Source organism: Neofelis nebulosa, chromosome 6 (genome assembly GCF_028018385.1).
Source record: "Neofelis nebulosa isolate mNeoNeb1 chromosome 6, mNeoNeb1.pri, whole genome shotgun sequence".
Lineage (NCBI taxonomy): Eukaryota > Metazoa > Chordata > Mammalia > Carnivora > Felidae > Neofelis > Neofelis nebulosa.
The window spans coordinates 141,425,975-141,445,376 of NC_080787.1; the positions used below are offsets into that span (position 1 = coordinate 141,425,975).

At 36.4% G+C, this 19,402-nt stretch overlaps 1 non-coding gene across 1 annotated transcript; it reads left to right on the top strand.

Moving 5' to 3' along the window:
• Window positions 1-222: 222 nt before the first annotated feature.
• On the top strand, window positions 223-352 carry LOC131515610 (small nucleolar RNA SNORA70). Its single transcript, XR_009263664.1, has one exon. It is a non-coding gene; the product is annotated as a small nucleolar RNA SNORA70 (small nucleolar RNA).
• The last annotated feature ends 19,050 nt before the right edge of the window (window positions 353-19,402 follow it).

Consider the following 19,402-nt stretch of genomic DNA (forward strand, 5'->3'; position numbering starts at 1 on the left):
ATGCTTTAATATATTAAAAGGAATAATTTGCATTTTCTAAATGAAAGAATATTATGATATTATCTGATGCATCACAATTCTCAATAGTTTAAAAAGATAAATAATTCATCATAATATTAAAAAAATAAGGTTAGAACTCAGAAAAAGAATTTTTAAAGTATAGCAGTAGTGTATTTACTACTAAGTCAAGAACTTAAAGATAAGTTATTAAGAATATACAATCTGCAGCCAATTAAACTGTGCTCTTTCCCCATGGGGGCCCAGTGTGCAATGGCTGCAAACAGCAGCCTCCTTGGTAGGGTATGCAGTCTATTGATTGTCTGGGTTGCCCTAAGGGACCTTGGAAACAGCCCTTTCCAGTGGACATTGATGTTTGACCTCATGATATCTCCAATCTAGGCTCCAGACAGGTACGTGGGGTGCCTTTGGAAAGCCCCAGGGCACAATGGCCAGGGTCCACATTGACCAAGCATCATGTCCATCTGTACCAAGTTGCAGAACAAGGAGCATGTGATTGACACCCTACACAGGGCCAAATTCAAGTTCCGTGGCCACCAGATGATCCACATTTCCAAGAAGTAGGGCTTTACTAAGCCCATTTAATGCAGATGAATTTGAAGACATGGTGGCTGAAAAGCGGCTCATCCCAGATGGCTGTGGGGTCAAATACATCCCTAATCGTGGCCCCTTGGATGAATAGAGCAGTCTCTGAACTGATGAGAACCTCAGCATGAGGTTCATGCTTGTTAAATTATTAACATGCTATTCATGCTTACCAATAAATCCTACTTCCTGGCAAAATATATATATATATATATATATATATATATATATATATATATATATATATATATATATATATATATGAATCAAGACCCTTGAAAAGAAATGATCTAGACTTCCTTACATATGAATGTGTACTTGATAAATGCTTATTATCATAATAAAACCATTCAACACTGAGTAAATGTTTACTCCAAAAATTTTATGGAAAATTATTCCTTGAAGTTTTGTAAAATTTGTACGAACTATTTTGATTAGTTGCTAAATAATATATACAACCAAATACTGTTTGAACATAAATATAAAAACACACCTGCAAATTATTTTAAAGCAGCAAAGGAAAGTTCAGTTATTACTGCAGACAGGAGCAAGTTACAAATCACTTAGGTTATCCAATGACTCTTCTGGTAACGGGGGACAGTAAAGAATCTTGAGGGGAGGTTAAATCAGAAGACAAGCAACCACTTTGTTGTGTATTTCCATTGTCACAAATAGATCTGGTGGGTCTCTAAATTCTTCAAACACTTAATTTAATTGATTGAGTTTAAGTGACTCATAAAATGCATCAAGCTGTATTTCATCCAACTTGTGAATCATGAGATCTATATTAGTTCTTAAAAAGCTCTGCAGAATATATCTGCCTCTATCCCATTTCGAATTCTTAACCTTAGACAATAACTAAAGTATTTTCCATAATTTTCATAAACTTCTGTTTACTGTTACTTCTTAAGCAATGGAATGTTTTGTTTTTTACAAAGAACCAAACCCTGAGCAAGGGGGAAAAAAATTCATTTCTTCATAAATGAGCCAAAGATGGCCTCGGCATATTGACTCCTAGATTGTTTATATCTTCACTTCAGACTGAGACCTGTTATTTCAAAAGTTCACAAAGCACAAAATGTAAACTTCTACGGATTCAATTATTTTAAAAATGGCACCAAAAAAGCAGATTTGAGTCATTTAGAACCCTTCTACTTTATATCATTGCAAAACTTCACCAGGCATCTGCTGGCCATTAAGATATAGCCACATGATGATAAGACCCCACATGCTGTAGCCCTTCTGACCCAGGGACTCCAAACGGTGCTGCTGAGTGATAGCACTTGAAAGCAAGAAGTCCTTTCTCTGATTCCCCCCTTGGCCCCACCTCCAGGAGTTCCCTTCCCTCCTCTCTCCTAGATAGTGGCCCCCTCTGTGAGCCTCTGGACAGCCTCCCACTGTGAGACACTTTCCCCTCTCAGGAAACCTTGTCCAAGCTCTGCCCAATTTTGTTGTGTAGGCATATCTTTTTCCTTGGATTAGTCCCCAAGTCTTTTAAACCCTGACACGCACTATCAGTTTAGCGCTGTTAAAAATCTTACTTGCAAGAAATCTAATTTCTGCTTTTAATGACTTGCCTTTTAGATTAGTGGAGAGTTTGAGCGGCCAGCCTCTGAGGAAGAAATTGCTGACACTGTTGGAAAAATGACTCTGGAGCATTGACAGGAAGACAATGGTATGTGTCACATCTGAAGGTGAAGGTCTCTTGTGTGTGACAAAAGTGACTAGCAGTAGTCTGTCCAATTGGGATATGGAATATGCTCTTTACTTGTCTATAACTTGTAAGTTAAACTCTACATCAAATCAGATAACCAAAAAAACTCTCAGCCTGACTATACGTCTTTATTTCCTGCAGCAACATCTTCATGGAGATACAACACAATATATGATTGTACTATCAACTATTGTCAAGTATTGATTTTAGAAAAACACACTATTTAAAAAATTTTGTATATTTATTGGTATAACTACATAAGTAGTACCAGTTTTGTTTTGCATTGCACTCATAGAAAGACAAGCATGATAAATTTAGTGCCATAAAAATAAGATAATTCTCCCAAGAAAATCTTAATGATTCCTCTTACTAGAGGAGAGCTCATTTATACCAGTGTTCTATTAGCCCAGGTTTTTGGGTTTTTTAAATTAATTAATTAATTAATTTTTATATGTTTGTTTATTTTTGAGAGCAAGAGAGCACAAGCAGGGGAGGGGCAGAGAGTGACAGAAGATCCAAAGCAGGCTCCGATCTGTCAGCACAAAGCTCCATGTGGGGCTCGAAACCACGAATTGTGACATCATGACCTGAGCTGAAGTCTAACGTTCAACCAACTGAGCCACCTAGGCACACCAAGGCCAGGTTTCTCAAATATCTGCCACCACCCAATGCAGGACTCTTGTTGTTTTATCAGAATTGTAATGATTTTCTGGTCTTACTGCATTTGTCTTATTGCATCAGAGCACTTTGCTCAGATCACCTTTGCAGTACTGATCGCATGAGTTATAGTTAATTGCTAGCCTCCAGAAGGCAGTGGGTTCCTTGGGTGCAGAGAAGACCACATCCATTCTGGTATCCCCATCACATCCTGCTGAGCCAGGCACACAGAAGCTACCAATATATTTTTACTGATTTGCTTCAGTGAATTGTTGTTAAGCTTCCTCAAGTCCTTTTTGGTAGTAAGTTATACAAAACATAAGTAGTAGAATAAATATTTTACTATCCTTCTTCTAGTAGAACATAGGAGCCTATACTATTTTTTATAACTAAGAATTTCATAAAGAATACTAAATGTCAATACATACTCATTCCCTCAACAAAATGTGCTGAAAACCTACTATTTATAAATGACTATTGTAAGTACTAGGGGGAAACGATAAATATGACAAAAGCTTAAGGAATAGTGAGAAAGAAATAATTGATCATATCAGGAGTCTATTGATTGGCTCTGACTTTCCTGTGCCTCCTCAGAGTATGATAAATCAGAAGAATGGTAGTGAATATGGTCACATTCTTTGTCCTTTAACTGAATCTCTTCAAGCACCCAAAGGAGGCCTGGAAATAAATGCCATTTAGGTAAATAGAGGTGAAGGTTGGAGTAAAGCACAAATCTATTTCCCATAATAAAAACAACAACAACAACCTCATTTTGATAGTAAGAGGCTTATGAAACTAAAGCCAAAGTTATTAGGGATCATGTAGAAAGTCTTTATTCAGGCACTAGGTTTGACTGGCTCCAGAAAATCTAGAAGATATCCGGGAATTCATGATTCCAGGGTTTGAGTCCATGTACTCCCCATGAGCTCAGGAGAGTCACTCTTTCTTGGTATTTTATGTGAAGCTGTAGACAATGTGCAAAAGAGATTGTAAGCACTAATATTTGGTAACCCCCTTCTTCTTTCCCTACCTTACTAAATATTAAATGATTATTTCATATCCATACTTTCCTACAAAAGAAGTACAGATTCAATACCTGATGTTAGAGAACAGATTTACACTGAAAATAAAATACAGTGGTTTTATTCAACGTAATGGTTAGTATTACTCACAAGGGAAAATTCAACGCCCAAATCATATTCTCTCTTATCTTAAAGCAATGGGAAATAGATGGAAAACACTGTCTGGGAATGGTATTTAGAAAGGATATCTAACTAGGCTCACAAGATAGCCAGATTCCTGTAGTCTTTTCAGACACAACATTTCTTTAATAGACTAAGATATTGTTTTTAGGATACTGAATTTAGTTGGGGACAACTAAATGCTTCTACATCTAAATTTAGAATAACTTCTTTTCTATGGAAGAAAAACAACTTTTTTTTAAAAACCAGCCTTTGGGTTGCTATTCTCAAGTCACAGTGGTAAAGCCAACTGAAAAGCCTGCCTATCCTACTTCTTTGCCCCGCAGCTGCCCTGTAGCGCTCCTCTGGGCTTGGAATAGCAGACAGGTTGCAGAGTCAGCCTCAACCACGTCACCCTTCCTTCCTTGCCTCCCCTCCTCCTCCTCACCTGTTCTCAGCACACGCAGGCCTTCTGCCTCCCAAGAGTCTCCTGTGTTTAAGCCCACCTCAGGGCCTTTGCATTTGCCATTCACCCTGCCTACACGCTTTTCTTCTAGATTTTGCACGTCTGTTTCCCTGTCATCAAGTCCCAGTGCCCATGTTGCCACCTCAGAAGAGTCATCCCTAACTTGCCAGTCTGTAGTACAAACTCCCAATGTGGCCACTTTCTTTCCATTGCTTTGTTTTGTTCTCTTCACGATACTTCCTAAGATCTGAAATTCTTAGCATATTACTTTATTTACCGTCTATTTCCCCTGCTATAATGTAAGATCTAAGAGACCAAGGATCTTGTCTATCTTGTACATTAGTTGCTTTTCAATAAATACTTGTTGAATGGATGAATGAATGAACATGATTCCATCTTACTTTAAAAAATCTCCAAAAAAAGATAACATTTTAACTGTCTAGTTGCACTAATTGTAAGGAAGTTTTTTTTTAAACAATTTTTTTAGGTTTATTTATTTATTTATTTATTTATTTATTTATTTATTTATTCTGAGAGAGAGAGAGAGAGAGAGCGTGTATGTGCACAAGCAGGGGGAAGGGCAGAGAGAGAGGGAGAGGGAATCCCAAGCAGGCTCTGCACTATCAGCACAGAGCCTGATGCGGGGCTCCAACTCCTAAGCTGGGATATCATGATCCCAGCCAGAACCAAGAGTCAGGCACTCAACCAGTTGGGCCACCCAGGCGCCCCAGGAAGGTTTTTCTGTTTTTGTTTTTTCCCAATACCTATTTCAAAATCTTTTTAGTTATTGCTTTTTTTTACTTATTCTGTTCTTAGAGAAAATATCACATATCTGAAAAAATTTTTCCCAGATTAAGTAATTTTAGTTTCTTTAGTCTCCTTTCTTGGGATTTATGCATTAATATTCTAACAATGCAGTTGTCTGGTTCTCCCCTGAATCCTATTCAAGTTTTATATCTTGCTTTAAAATTTAGAAGCCTGTAAAACTAGCCATTATATGAATAATGTTCTGACCAGTGTTGAATGCATATGAATTGTCATTTAATACACAAAAGGGGCAGACTGCTATCTAATAGCAATTGGTTTCCTTCATCTTTTTCTAGTAAAAATTAGAATTTATTACTACAGTATACTTTCATGTCAAAATATTAAATTAAAGTTGCATTCCTTATAGTCATAATTTCCTATTGTCCTCATTTTTGAAAAGAAATAAGGAATGCTTCATATTTCCAGACTTTTAAAATATAGCTAAGTAACCTTTAAAAATGTGAGTAACCATAAACAAATGTTTTCTTCAGATTCTAATTGACAATTAATCCCCTTTTGTCCTTCCTTCTTTGTCATGAGCTTCAACAATATTATGTTCAATTTGTTGAATGGTGTCTGTCATCTGGGCTGCACAAATCCAATCAACGGCATTTGACATTCTAGAGATGTTTGTGGCCTGCGAGACTCCACATCACCTTTGGAGCACAGTCTCTTAAAGAATCCAAAAGAGATTAAAGTCTCTGTTCATGAATATGGTTAGACAGTTATTTGCTCTGCATGTGGAAAGAATATCATCATGTGGTAACAAGACCTCTGATAGTAGCCACATTCTTTCTGATACTAAATAGATTGCACAGAAAAGAGTGAAAGGTTTTCTGAGAATGGTATTTCATTTGTCCCATTTTTTTGTTGAAAATGAGTATCTGTCTTGCCTTTTATATTTTTATCAGTCTTTACTGTATAACGCTTTTGAAGCGACCAGAATCTGAAGACTTATGGGTAAAAAGTATATAAGGCAGAGAGAGAAATCTTCCCATTATGCAAAAAAAAAAAAAAAAAAATGACTATCACTGATGCATCTTAATACGTGATTATTATTTAATGACATCTTTGCTCTTTTTCTTTGTTTACATGGAGGCTGTGTGTGTGTGTGTGTGTGTGTGTTTACGTACACAGGATTTCTGAGCAGATTCAAATGAGAAAAGAGAATGGCTCCCAAATGCAATCTTCCTGGTTGTATTTATTTGAACTACCATTGCATGATCCACCTTGTTTGAACACAGCCATCAACATTAATCCGTCTCACGCCCTCTGTGTCTAGCTAAACCATTTATTTACTTGGTTTCCAGAGTCTTTCATACTTGGGCCTTAAAGTATCCAAATTTAATTTTCCAATAAACTCACAATACATATTCTCCAGTAGTGTGCTGCACCCTGAGGTGGTCATTCCTATGAACATACTTCTTACTCCTTCTTTCTCCCCTGCTGTCTTATATACGCTTCCCCCTCTTGCCCAGAAAATGTCTCCTTCCCATCACAGTTCCCATCCCTCAAATTCCAGACCATGTTTCATTTCTTCCCTGATTTGCATCCTTCTCACTCCTAGTAACCCAACGTCCTCTACCCAGATCAAGTCCCTGTTAGTTTTCCTCTTCCTAGAATCTCAGAATAGTTTAAAATTCAGCATTTAGGTACATGTGTACTATTTGTTATTTCATACATACTATTCATATTATTCATATCCCTCAAATTTATCTATAAATTCCTAAAAATCAAAACACCATGTCTTAAACTTTTTCTCTTCCAAAACACACAACACAGGATGGCTTTTGGCCTGGAATGTGTAGAAGGGGGATTCCAAGCATCTCTCAAGCCTATGAGCACTATATAGAGAGTTGGTGGTAAAGAATGCATCTGTTGATCAATTTGTTATAAGTACATTTTAAATTATTACATTTTTAATGTTTACTTATTTTGAGAGAGTGCATGTGTAAGTGGGGGAGGGGCAGAGAGCGAGAGAAAATCCTCAACAGGCCCTACACTCAGCACAGAGCCTGATATGGGGCTCGATCCCATGAAATGTGAGATCATGACATGAGTGGAAATCAAGAGTCAGACGCTTAACCCACTGAGCCACCCAGGCACCCCTTAAATTATTATGTTTTAGGGGCACCTGGGTGGCTCAGTCGCTTGAGCGTCCGACTTCGGCTCAGGCCATGATCTCGCAGTCTGTGAGTTTGAGCCCCGCGTCGGACTCTGTGCTGACAGCTCAGAGCCTGGAGCCTGCTTCAGATTCTGTGTCTCCCTCTCTCTCTGCCCCTCCTGTGCTCATGCTTTGTCTCTGTCTCTGTCAAAAATAAATAAACATTAAAAAAAAATTATTATGTTTTAAGTGATGAAAAGAAATGACAACAATGGTGTGGAGAGAGGGGACACAGTACTTTGGACAAGGACATGGCAAAAATACAGAAGCCCAAAGTAGCAATTTTGGGGGCTTAATAATTTTTGAAAGTATTTGCAAGTATATAATGCACTATATTATCTGTTTAGAAACATTTAGTGATTGGTATAAATCACCTCCACAAGCCATTTATAAGCCTGCAAGCCAACGGTACGTGGTTTGTCTGGCCATGAGATGAAATGTTGGATATTAGTCCTCACCAGAAGGACTAGCATCTCCTGAACACAGACCAGCCAGAGCCTATCACACAGTTATTGTCTAATAAGTACTTAGTGAATTAATCAACTAATGAATTTCTAAATATTTAAACTAGGAGCATTGATACTGAATTGGTGCTAGCTATTTAGGCTTAACTTTATTTATTTTTTTGTTTTATTTATTTATTTTTTAATGTTCATTTTATTTTTGAGACAGAGAGACAGAGCAAGAGTGGGGGAGGGGCAGAGAGAGCAAACAAACAAACAAAGTTTCCGTTAGAAGAAAGAGTAACTCATTATCATTTAACACTGGACAATAACTTGAGCCTATGGTACTGTTACTCCAGAATGGACATGTCAATCCATAAGCCTGGGAGGCAGAACCAAAATAAGAGATGTGTTCAAGGACAGAACATTAAAAATGTAAGTGATATGAGCCAAGTGGTACGAGTAAAGGTAATAGCAGCTGATAAGGATGAGCTTGCAGTATATAATTGCTCCTCCAGCTACCACCATCATCATTATCATTACCACGTGGTTATCAACCATAGTGTCTATCTAGGTGGGGGACAACTGACCACTGACAGAAAACCAAGGCACTGGGAAGGTTGGGGGTCCAATTCTTCAAGTACAAACCAGGAAATCCCTTCAACAGGACTCATGGTACCAAGGACAGAGCAAGAGCCACAGCAAGATAGAGTTACTGACCCAGGGGTCCTCAATGCCCAGCACGAGGGTCCCTCCTGTAACACATGGCATGATTAACTCTGTGGGAAGAAGGGAATGCAGACATGGGGTTGGAGGTTAAATAGGCTCAGTGGCCAAAAGTTTTAGAACTGTGAAGAATGGCAAGTTGGGCAGGCCATTGCAATGAACAAAGTTATATGGCTGAGTTTAACATTTTTAAATTATTAACTTCTTGATTCAGAATGTATAGTCTACAAATTCCATGAGGGCAGATACCACATCCATTTTGTTCACTGTGCATCCCATGCCCAGAACTATGCTAGGTACAGAGAAGACATTAAATAAATATTTGTTAAAGGAATAAATAACCAACTGTTAATAATCACTGATTAATTCAACTCTAGTTTTCTTTGTACTCATATTGCATTGGGTATCAAAAAGCTTTAAGTTTAGTATATGGTGACTGGTTACACACAGCATATAGTTGTTTTTCTGAAGCCAATGCTAACATTTCAAGTAGATCCAATTTCCGATCATCCTAGAGACGTACGTTCCTGGCATCTTTTCCTCTTAGAAGAGAAAAAAAAAATTTTTTTTTTTTTTTTTGCCTATTCTTTTGGCTTCTTTTTATTCTCATTTTTACAATAAAAAAATCTAATCTACTCTACATAAAGCAGTCAGTACAAATCTACCAAAAGAGCAAATCTAACCTCACCATTTTCCTGTTTAAACCCTTCTGTAAAAGGTTACCATTGGCATTTGAATGCATCGCATATGCAGAAACCAGAAACTCCCACCCCCCACCCCGGAAATGGAGAATGAGTGCCCAGCCTTACCTACCACTCTTAGTTCCTCTTACCATTGTGCTCTTTCTTTCCTCTGACCTTTGAACATATTCTGTCTAGACAACATTTCCTCTTTCTTTTCCATCTACCAAACTCCTATACACTCTTCAATCTCAGAGGAAGGGAAGGCCTTTCTGGACTCTCCCCTACACTAGGTTATGTCTCTATCTTAGTCTGTTTTCACTGTTATAACAAAAATACCATAGAGTGGGTGGCTTGTGAACAACAGAAGTTTATTTCGTACAGTTCTGGAGGTTGAAAGTTCCAAGATCGAGGAGCTGGCAGATTTAGAGTCTGGTGAGAGCCCACTCCCTGGTTTACAGACGCCTCTTCTCACATGGCAGAAGGGCCTAGGGAGCTCCCTGGGGCCTCTTTTATAAGGGCACTAATTTCATTCACAAGGACTCTGCCCTCCTGACCAAATCATCTCACAAACTCTCCATCTCCAAATATCATCACAGTGGGGTTTAGATTCCAATATATGAATTTTAGAAGACACAAAAATTCAGTCTATAGCAGCTTCCTTGATATTTCTACTCATGGTCAGGTATGGTGGGGATAATGATCTATAAAATACATCACACTTGATTATTCTTGTTTAATTCTGTTTCCCCCACCGACTTGGTACTGTAGGTGCCATAAGAGGAAGGCCTCCATCTGCCTTCTTCATAGATGACTCCCCTGTGCCTAATAGAATCAGGCAACTTGTATAAAATAAACTCCTGAATAAATGAATGATTGATGTGTGACATCACTGGGGCTGCAGTCTCCCAACCTCTATTCTGCCTACTTTTTCCCCAGCCCTCTGTATTTTGAAGCCAAATATTTTGTAAAGGTCAATTTGTATCAAGTTAATAATCTTCCCTGTAACCATCTAACCGGACACTCTAGTGCTTATTATATTTAAAGCTTTTTATGGTCTTTATCTTTTAAACTAATTTTAATATTAGAAGAACATTTCAAAACAGAAATATGTAGTCACTTCTAACAACTAGAAACATATGCTTTAAAAATAAATGTATACTCAAAATTCAGGAAGAAAAATAATAACACAATTTGGTAGATTATTAGATTACTAGACTCCATCTGTTTAAATAATGCTTGTGGATAATATTTGGTCTATCTACTTATTTATTACTTTCCAATTCTGACTTTTGTGATTAATGATGTGATCTTAATGAACACTTAAAAATAATAAATGAAAGTATTTAATAATGTATTTTTGTTATTACATTATAATCATAAGAGAAAATCAGGCTAATTAAGAGTATTCTAGAATGTTAACATAATTTTATTTTTCTTTCAACTTTAATGATAACTAAGGTCTGAATTATTCAAAGATGTATTATCTCATAATAATATGCACAGATCTCATTCATGCTTGCGTTATTCAATCTGCCTGAATTAATCTGTCACTTTTAATAATATGCTCAATATTTCAGCATCTTCAATTATTTCCACCTAGTAGTCTTTTGCCCTGTAAGTTATTAAATCAATAGTGTCTTGCAGCAAAAGATTATACTAAACACATTTTGAATGAATTTTAAGAAAAACTGGAAAAGCACTTAAAAATATGAGATAGACTTAGTATAAAACGAAAACTCCAGAAAAAATGAAAAATAGACATTATTTCTCCTAAATTGACACATAGTTCTTATGTGTACATATGTGAAAAAGAGTTATCAGTATGGAAACCAATTACATGATGCTAAATCATATTTTAAAATATAATTTTATCTGACATGGCTATTTCTCTTAAAATTTTGTTAAAAAGCTATCATAAAAATTTTCTGAAGTACATTATGAAGTATTTGAAAAAGCAATAAAAAATAACTCTGTCTGCACCCTGTATTTTGATGAAAAGTAGATTATCCTAAATATAATTGTCATCTGGGAATAGATACATTATCATTTTCTTCCTATGACTCACTTCTGCGTCATATGTGCCCTGAGTTCTTTTATTTTCTTTTTTCAACTGAGATGGCACTCATGGCCCCAGGAGTGGAAAGCAAAGAAACCAATAGTCTTTATTAAAGGTCAGTCTTAGTCATAGACAAAGGAGATGGACATCCGTGGGGTATGATTTCAGAGGCATCAAGCAAGGTTCCTGTTTCTAAAATATCTTCTCATCAATTCCAAAAATGTATTCCACAAGATCTATTATTTCAGTTAGGGTTAAGACCAAAAGTATGAGTTCTCCAAAGACAAGACACTTTGACTTAAATTGATGTTTACTGTCAAAGTGAACCCTTCTGGATAGATGTAGATAGTTTGTATTAGGAAAGGCAGAGAAGAGAGGGAGCAGGATACAAAGATTGTGGGTACCCGACATGGATAGAGCTGGTCAGAGGGTATCAAACCTAACGGTACTGTCTGGGAATCAGACACACCTGGGTTTAAGTGACCTAGCGTCTGTGAGTCCCAAGAAAAACCTTTTTAAAATGAGAGTCAAGGGGCACCTGGGTGGCTATTTGGTTGAGCGTCCAACTTCAGCTCAGGTCATGATCTCCCAGTTTGTGAGTTCAGCTCCACATCAGGCTTGCTGCTGTCAGCCTGACAGCACAGAGCCAACTTCCCATCTTCTGTCCCCCTCTTTCTGCCCCTCCCCTGCTTGTGCTCTCCCAAAAATAAATAAATATTTTTTTAAAAAATGAGTGTCAAAAAAGTACCAGTTTTTGAGGGGCTTTTGGAGGGGAAAAGGGGGTTAAATGGTTCAAATGAGTCTATACCATGTAAAATGCTTAGTTTACTGCCTAACACACAGAAGGCACTCAATTATGTCAGTTGCCATAATTATTCTCATTTCTTAAAGTAAAATAGAAAAATTCTCATGGCAGATACATCAGGTATAAATGGCTATATACCTAGAAGAATCATGAAGGAAGGTTAATCAGACTCGAGAGCATTAAAGATTGCATCCTGTGGGGCGCCTGGGTGGCGCAGTCGGTTAAGCGTCCGACTTCAGCCAGGTCACGATCTCGCGGTCCGTGAGTTCGAGCCCCGCGTCAGGCTCTGGGCTGATGGCTCGGAGCCTGGAGCCTGTTTCCGATTCTGTGTCTCCCTCTCTCTCTGCCCCTCCCCCGTTCATGCTCTGTCTCTCTCTGTCCCAAAAATAAAAAAAATTAAAAACATTAAAAAAAAAAATTTTTTAAAAAAAGATTGCATCCTGTAAGAAACTCTGGTTCTATGATGATTGTTCAACTAGCTCTTCACCTGCTGATACCTCTGTTCACATATCTACTCCACATCTATTCTGTGGAGAAAGCGACTTTTTATGTAACCTGCAGAAAGTTTTCTTCTTACAGCAATTCAATTCAATGAAAGTTATGTTTGACACCTGGTATAGATTATCAGGCAGAATATGCTAGATCCCAATAAGTAGTGCTTTCATTGATAAGACCATAGGAATAAAGCTTTTAATTAAATAAATCATACCTTAGGCTAGGATTGGGGGAATAAATCCTGAAATAACATATGTAAAGAGAACACTGAAAGACAGAAAAAATAATTCACTCTTAGATACGCCAGTACCCATATAACTAATGTGACAGAAGCCCTCTCAGAGAGCCATAGGAAGGGAACTATATCATGAGGTAAACTGTGATACATAATGCCAATTAGTTCAGGAAATAGGCTGCATGAAATATAGGAAAATATCCAAACAATAAGAATTAGACCATTAGGTATTTTCCATGTCCATGGAAAAAGCACCCAACTTCCCAACAGTGTAAAAGCATGAATCATGCCCTCACAGCTTAATACCAAACTAAAAATAATCACAAGCACCACCCCCCCCCCCTTTTTTATAACCAAGTTCTATGCCCAGTGTGGGGCTTGAACTCACAACCTTGAGATCAAGAATCACATGCTTTACCAACTGAGCAAGCCAGGTGCCCCCACAAGCACCCTTTTGATAATAATTTGGTTTCTCTAGAAGGTTTTCCTACCTTGGAGGAATGTAATAACTAAGGAAAAAAGTATTTAATTCAGTTAACAGTTTATTTTTTAAGTGAAGTGAAAATATTCACACCCAACTCACCTCAAGGAAACACATTATAAATGAAAGGAAAACAAACCATAATTTGTCTTTAGTTGAGTCTTGATTCCCCAAACCTAGACATCTATGAAGTTAACTAGACTATAAGGAAAGTACATGATTGCTACATCAGGAAACCTACATACTTAAAACCAAAATAGAGAAGACTGATCCGTCTCCCACTCCCTTCTCCAGCCCAAATTCCAAACCCAAGTCTTGAAATTACCACTTTCCTACAGTAAATAAACAGGAGGAAAAGAATACGAGAAAGTAATTGCTGAGAAATAATTGTAGTCTATATAGAATTTTTTGGTTAATTCTAAGGTAAATAAGATTGTGGTGTTCACATGATAATCAATTCTTTTTTTTTGTTCTATTCCTCTCAGGTACAATTTAATTGAATCAGATGGTACAGTGGGTTATGGTAATATGAGGATTATGGTAATATCTGAGATAATGTTTTCATTGTTTTTTTCTTCTTGGATATCAGGCTCCCCAGGCAGGCATTTCACACTGTTTTCATTGTCCTTAGACCTTCTTGAGTTGCTACAGGGTTGGCTCCCTCTACCTTGCACCCTCCTGTACTTAACTCTAATAAAGAGAGACACCTTTAAGGACGACATCGTGGGGACTTAGAGGAGGAGTCTTTCTACAGAATCATCATTAGAACTGTGTATTTTAACTATATTGGAACATATATTAGAACTAATATTAGTAATATATATGTATATATGCACAAGCATTTCATACTTATTGGTAGGATTTTCCACCTTCTCTTGAGGTGACATATATTTTTAAAACTATTCTACAAGCCTTATTTAAACATCTAGAGATGCTCAACTATTGAAGTTTTCTTTTTTACCCCAAGTAATATAGCAAACAAAGAACTGGTCCATTTGTGAGGATTAAAAATAGGCACTTTTAAATAAATCTCAATATCTCGATTCTATCCCTGCACATACAGAATTTTCCAGTGTTTGTATATAACTAAATAACGAAATAATGCAACTTTAATATTTGGGTGCAAACACATTTTATCCTTTGAGATTTTAAAAGGTCTTCAAGGCATCATGAGTACCTGGACATTCATGATTTGAATTATTATTATTATTATTTACTGGTTCCAGAAGAGGTTACTGAGAGGTTGAAAAACTGACTAGAGATTTTGGCAAACTTAAAGAGATAGGGTCAGTAGTTGGTGCTCAAGTTCTGCAAAAGAAGCTTGGGACTTGTAGAGTCAGGGGACCTATATCCTATGTGTAAAGATAAACCAGAAATAGACTGGAATTAAGAAAAATTAACACTCAGCTTCTAATCCCATCAGTCACTAGGTGATAAAAATAAAAACAACCGGCAATAAAAGGAGACTCACAAGAAACATTGATGAGTTATAAAATTGGATTACATGCTAGTCCTCAAAGCAAATCTCAAAAAAATCAGTCTCATCTCACATATGTACCTTTTCACTATATTTTCTATTGTAAAATAAAGTTAAACATGAGCAAAAAGTTAGACTCAAAATTCTATTCATTTAGAAATGTTAATGTATTTATTTGTAAATAATTTGTGGGTCTAAAAATAAATAGTAATGGGAATAATAAAACATTTAGAATGAAACAAGAGTGACAATAACATATATGAAAACTTTTGGCCTATAGCTGATGTGATAGTGAGAAGAAAATATATTGCCCTCATTGCATATGTTAAAAAAAAAAAAAGCAAAAAAACAAGATTGAAATTTATTTATTTATTTAACTCAAGAATATAGAAATAGAATAGTGGCAGAGATGCAAAGACATAAAAGAATGGAAATTGTAAGGACAGGAGAAGAAATTAAGATAGAAATAAAAGGAAAAGCTCCCAAAGTTAAAAGCTGATTATTTGCAAAGGGTGATTAAATGATTAAAAATTTGTTTTCAACAGGATTCTTAAAGGCAAAAGGGAGTTCTCAAATAAATTATGTCAGGACTGGAAAAGAAAAAGAACTGTAGATAAAGCTTAAAAAAATTAAAAGAGCACATCATGACTCCCTTTATGACAATGAATTTTATTTTAAAGTTTATTTTTTTATTCTGAGAGAGAGAGAATGCAAGCAGGGTAGGGACAGAGAGAGAGCAAGAGAGAATCTCAAGCAGGCTCCACATTCTCAGCGTAGAACCTTACGCAAGGCTCGAACTCACGAATTGTGAGATCATGACCTGAGCCAAAATCAAGAGTCAGACACTTAACCTACTGAGCCACCCAGGCACCCCATATGACAATGGATTTTAAAACAAATAAAATACATACTATAAAATTGGTTCAAAACAATAAACTTAGAACAAATAAATATCTAAGTCCTACTGAAACCAAATCTGAGCTCAAATATCTATCCAGCAGGACTTTGATGGCAGATAATGGCACATTAGTAATTTAGATATTCTTGCCCACTGAAAACAAGTAAAAAAGGTGCAGAAGATATTTTTGTAACCAGTTTAAAGAAATAAGACAGAATTGTCCCATTAGACTTCAGTTACAACAAGTAAATTCAAAGGCAAAATTACTAAGGATTTCAAGGGGTTGAGAACAGAGCATTAAGACATTCTAGATCTCCTGAGTGCTGAGCCCTACATGAATGCACAGATCAACAACACCCATGAACCATGTAGCCACAACTACAGAGTCCCTCTCAAGGCAATCAGTAAATCGAAACCTCCTTGAGGATGAGATCACTTTTTTTCGAAGATTTTTGTTCCTTGGGAGAATATAGCACATAATCTGATTTGCTTTTTGTAAATTTCACTTTTTTACACTTGGTGGAAATTTGATGCAAGTGGTAACAGAGAGTCTAGTTAAGAAGCTCTCTTTAAAAAAAATTTTTTTTAAATGTTTATTTTTGAGAGAGAGGGAGAGAGAGAGAGACAGAGTGAGAGAGGCAGAGAGGCAGAGAGAGAGGGAGACACAGAATCTGAAACAGGCTCCAGGCTCTGAGTTGTCAGCACAGAGCCACATGTGAGGCTCAAACCCACAATCCGTGAAACCATGACCTGAGCCGAAGTTGGACGCTTAACCTACTGAGCCACGCAAGCGCCCCAAGAAGTTCTTAAAATGGTCTTACCGTTAGTGAAAATGTTCATTCTGCTCTGCTATTGATTTGAATATCATGAAAAATTTGTTACTAGAAATCCCTTGAAAATGCTTTGCTTACCAATCCTGAGAGATCAAATTCCCACGGAATATTTTTCACTGACAAAAATAACATCTAAGTGTGCCTTTTCTTGTGTTTGGTGTTCCCTTTTCTTACAGATATTGAATAATAAGATGAGCTCCTTGAATATGAATTCCATGCTTCACTGAAACCATTTTCAACTAAAATAAAACAGGAATATATTAAACATATATATAACAGAAATATTGCTTCCTAAATATTTTCCATGGCTATTGAGGAAATGCTCCAATTTGACTACATTTCCAAATGGCTACAATAAGCACCAAACACTGCCAAAGATCCCTTTTAGTTTCTACGGACTCGGCATCTATAATAGTATACACAAGGGAGAGAGGAAGAGCAAATGGGCACAGCTGTCTTCATAAACAAGCACAAAACTATTTTCTGCAGAATAAAGCCCCCGTTTTACGGAAGTAAATATAAAATAGAAGGTCAAAGCCAGTATTTTTCAGGTGAACACATTGCAGCAGCTGCTGCTCTGTGTCCTTCCCTTTTCTTTTAGTAGAAGCGAAAGAGTCCTCAAGCAAACAATGAGCTAACCAATGCTGGTGTTTTATTCAATTAGATTTTGAAGTAAGGACAGAACGCTAGAGATAGAAAATCTATGCTTCTGTGCAAATTCATAGAGACTTAAAGGGAAAGAAATGCTATCATTTGGGTTTTGAACTCGAGATAATTTCAGAGATACCTAATCAAAGCATTCTATATAACAAACGAGTTCATTTCACATCAGAGAGGAGCTAGTGACTTATGGAAGGATAGTGATCAAGTTCATTTTTTAAAAAAGAAAGTGCTCAATTTTGCAGATGAAAAATATATGTATGGATAATTTAATGAAAGAAGTTGTTAATCATACTTTATTACTATTACTATTCCTAGTTCATTAACAATTTTTAATAGTACTGGACTATACAGATGGTTAAATACTAAACAGGAAAAAAAATCCACCAAAATATTTCAGAGCTGTTACTGTGTTACAACTTTTTAAAGTATTTATAAAGACAAATATCTATTTTTACTATGACAAATTATTGTGCCTACAAAGTTATGAAAAGATATCAGATGATACTACAAACTTTCTAAAAACTGTCCACATTTAGTGGTGCTACATATAAAATATACTGTGTATATTAAATACCACTAAAGTGATATTTATAGATGTATACGTGTAGAATATATATAACATGTGCATGTGTGTATTATATAGCATACTAGGCCGAGACGTTTTTATAATGTATTTACATATAGCTGAAATCTATATATAATCACTGCAGATTTCTTTGCCTTTTCAGAAAGGAAGAAAAGTTGTATAACCTCACATGAGATATCTCTTACAAAGAATGACAGTTCCATGAATTTAAGCTTGGCTATCCATCTCTATCTTGGATTTAAGAACACATTTTGATGATTCATACGTAGAGTGTAAGCATAATACGGATGATAACGTGACCTAGGCTATAGAAGCCCATAAATAAAAGGAAATGAAAACTTTCATAGAAGTAATCCACATAAGAAATCATTTTGTAAAATTGCAGAAACTTACCCTAAATTGGTATGATGGGTACAATTCCCATAAAAGGAAAAATAAATGTTTGTAGTTTCCATTTTTTAACACATTTACACAGAGTTCTCCCTCCTCACCTCAAAAAATATTTTGAAGTTTTATAGTGCCTGGCATAAGTTTTCTTCCAGTTCCTTGCATTTTGAAACATACTCAATAAGATGTGATTAATTAATTAGTTAATGGGAATCAATCATTTGTTTTCCACAATTAACCATATTGGCTAGAGCAACACTTCTCAAAACTTAATGTGTATATAAATCACCTGGGAATCTAATTAAAATATTGATTCTGATTCAGTAGGTCTGAACAAAGACTCTACATTTCTTTTTTTTTTTTTCAAATTACAAGATAACTTTTAATAGCGCTAAAGATAGGAACTGTAAGGAGACAAGGAGAAACATAAAGGCTTACATAAAATCTAATATAGGACTCGGGATAGCTGAAATATATTCTTCTAAACACTTCAGGAAAAGAAGACTTATTCCTATCTCTACAATATTCTTGGTTCACTTCCCCACCCTCCCATTTTTTTAGTTTAGGTACTTCCTGACTTACAGAGGACTATGTTACAGGAGTTTCTGAGCTGGCTATTCAAAACCTTGGAATATACTTTCCAAGAGACAAAGCATCTAAATGGCACTCATGTTCCATGGCTAACCATAAACACTTGTGTGGTTTGTTTTTTAAGTGCGGCTTAAAAATAGGGCTTCATGTGCCAGCTTGAGGTCTGAGTTCTGGAGTCCATTCAATGTAGAATGAAAATGTTGAAGGACAAAGGAAATCACTTCCCATATTTCTTAATGTCAAGCTTGTCCTTGACAAACATCTCAAGAAGGAAGTGTTTGTTTGCCTTTCTGATAGGCAAAGCAAGGTTCTGCCTCTCCTTTCCCTGGAACTCAGTTTGGTGGGGTTAGTGAAGGATGTGGCTCAGACATTCACAGGCACATATAAAGACTCTACATTTCTACAAGTTTCTGGGTGCTGCTGGCCAGCAGACCACACGTGGTATACTAAG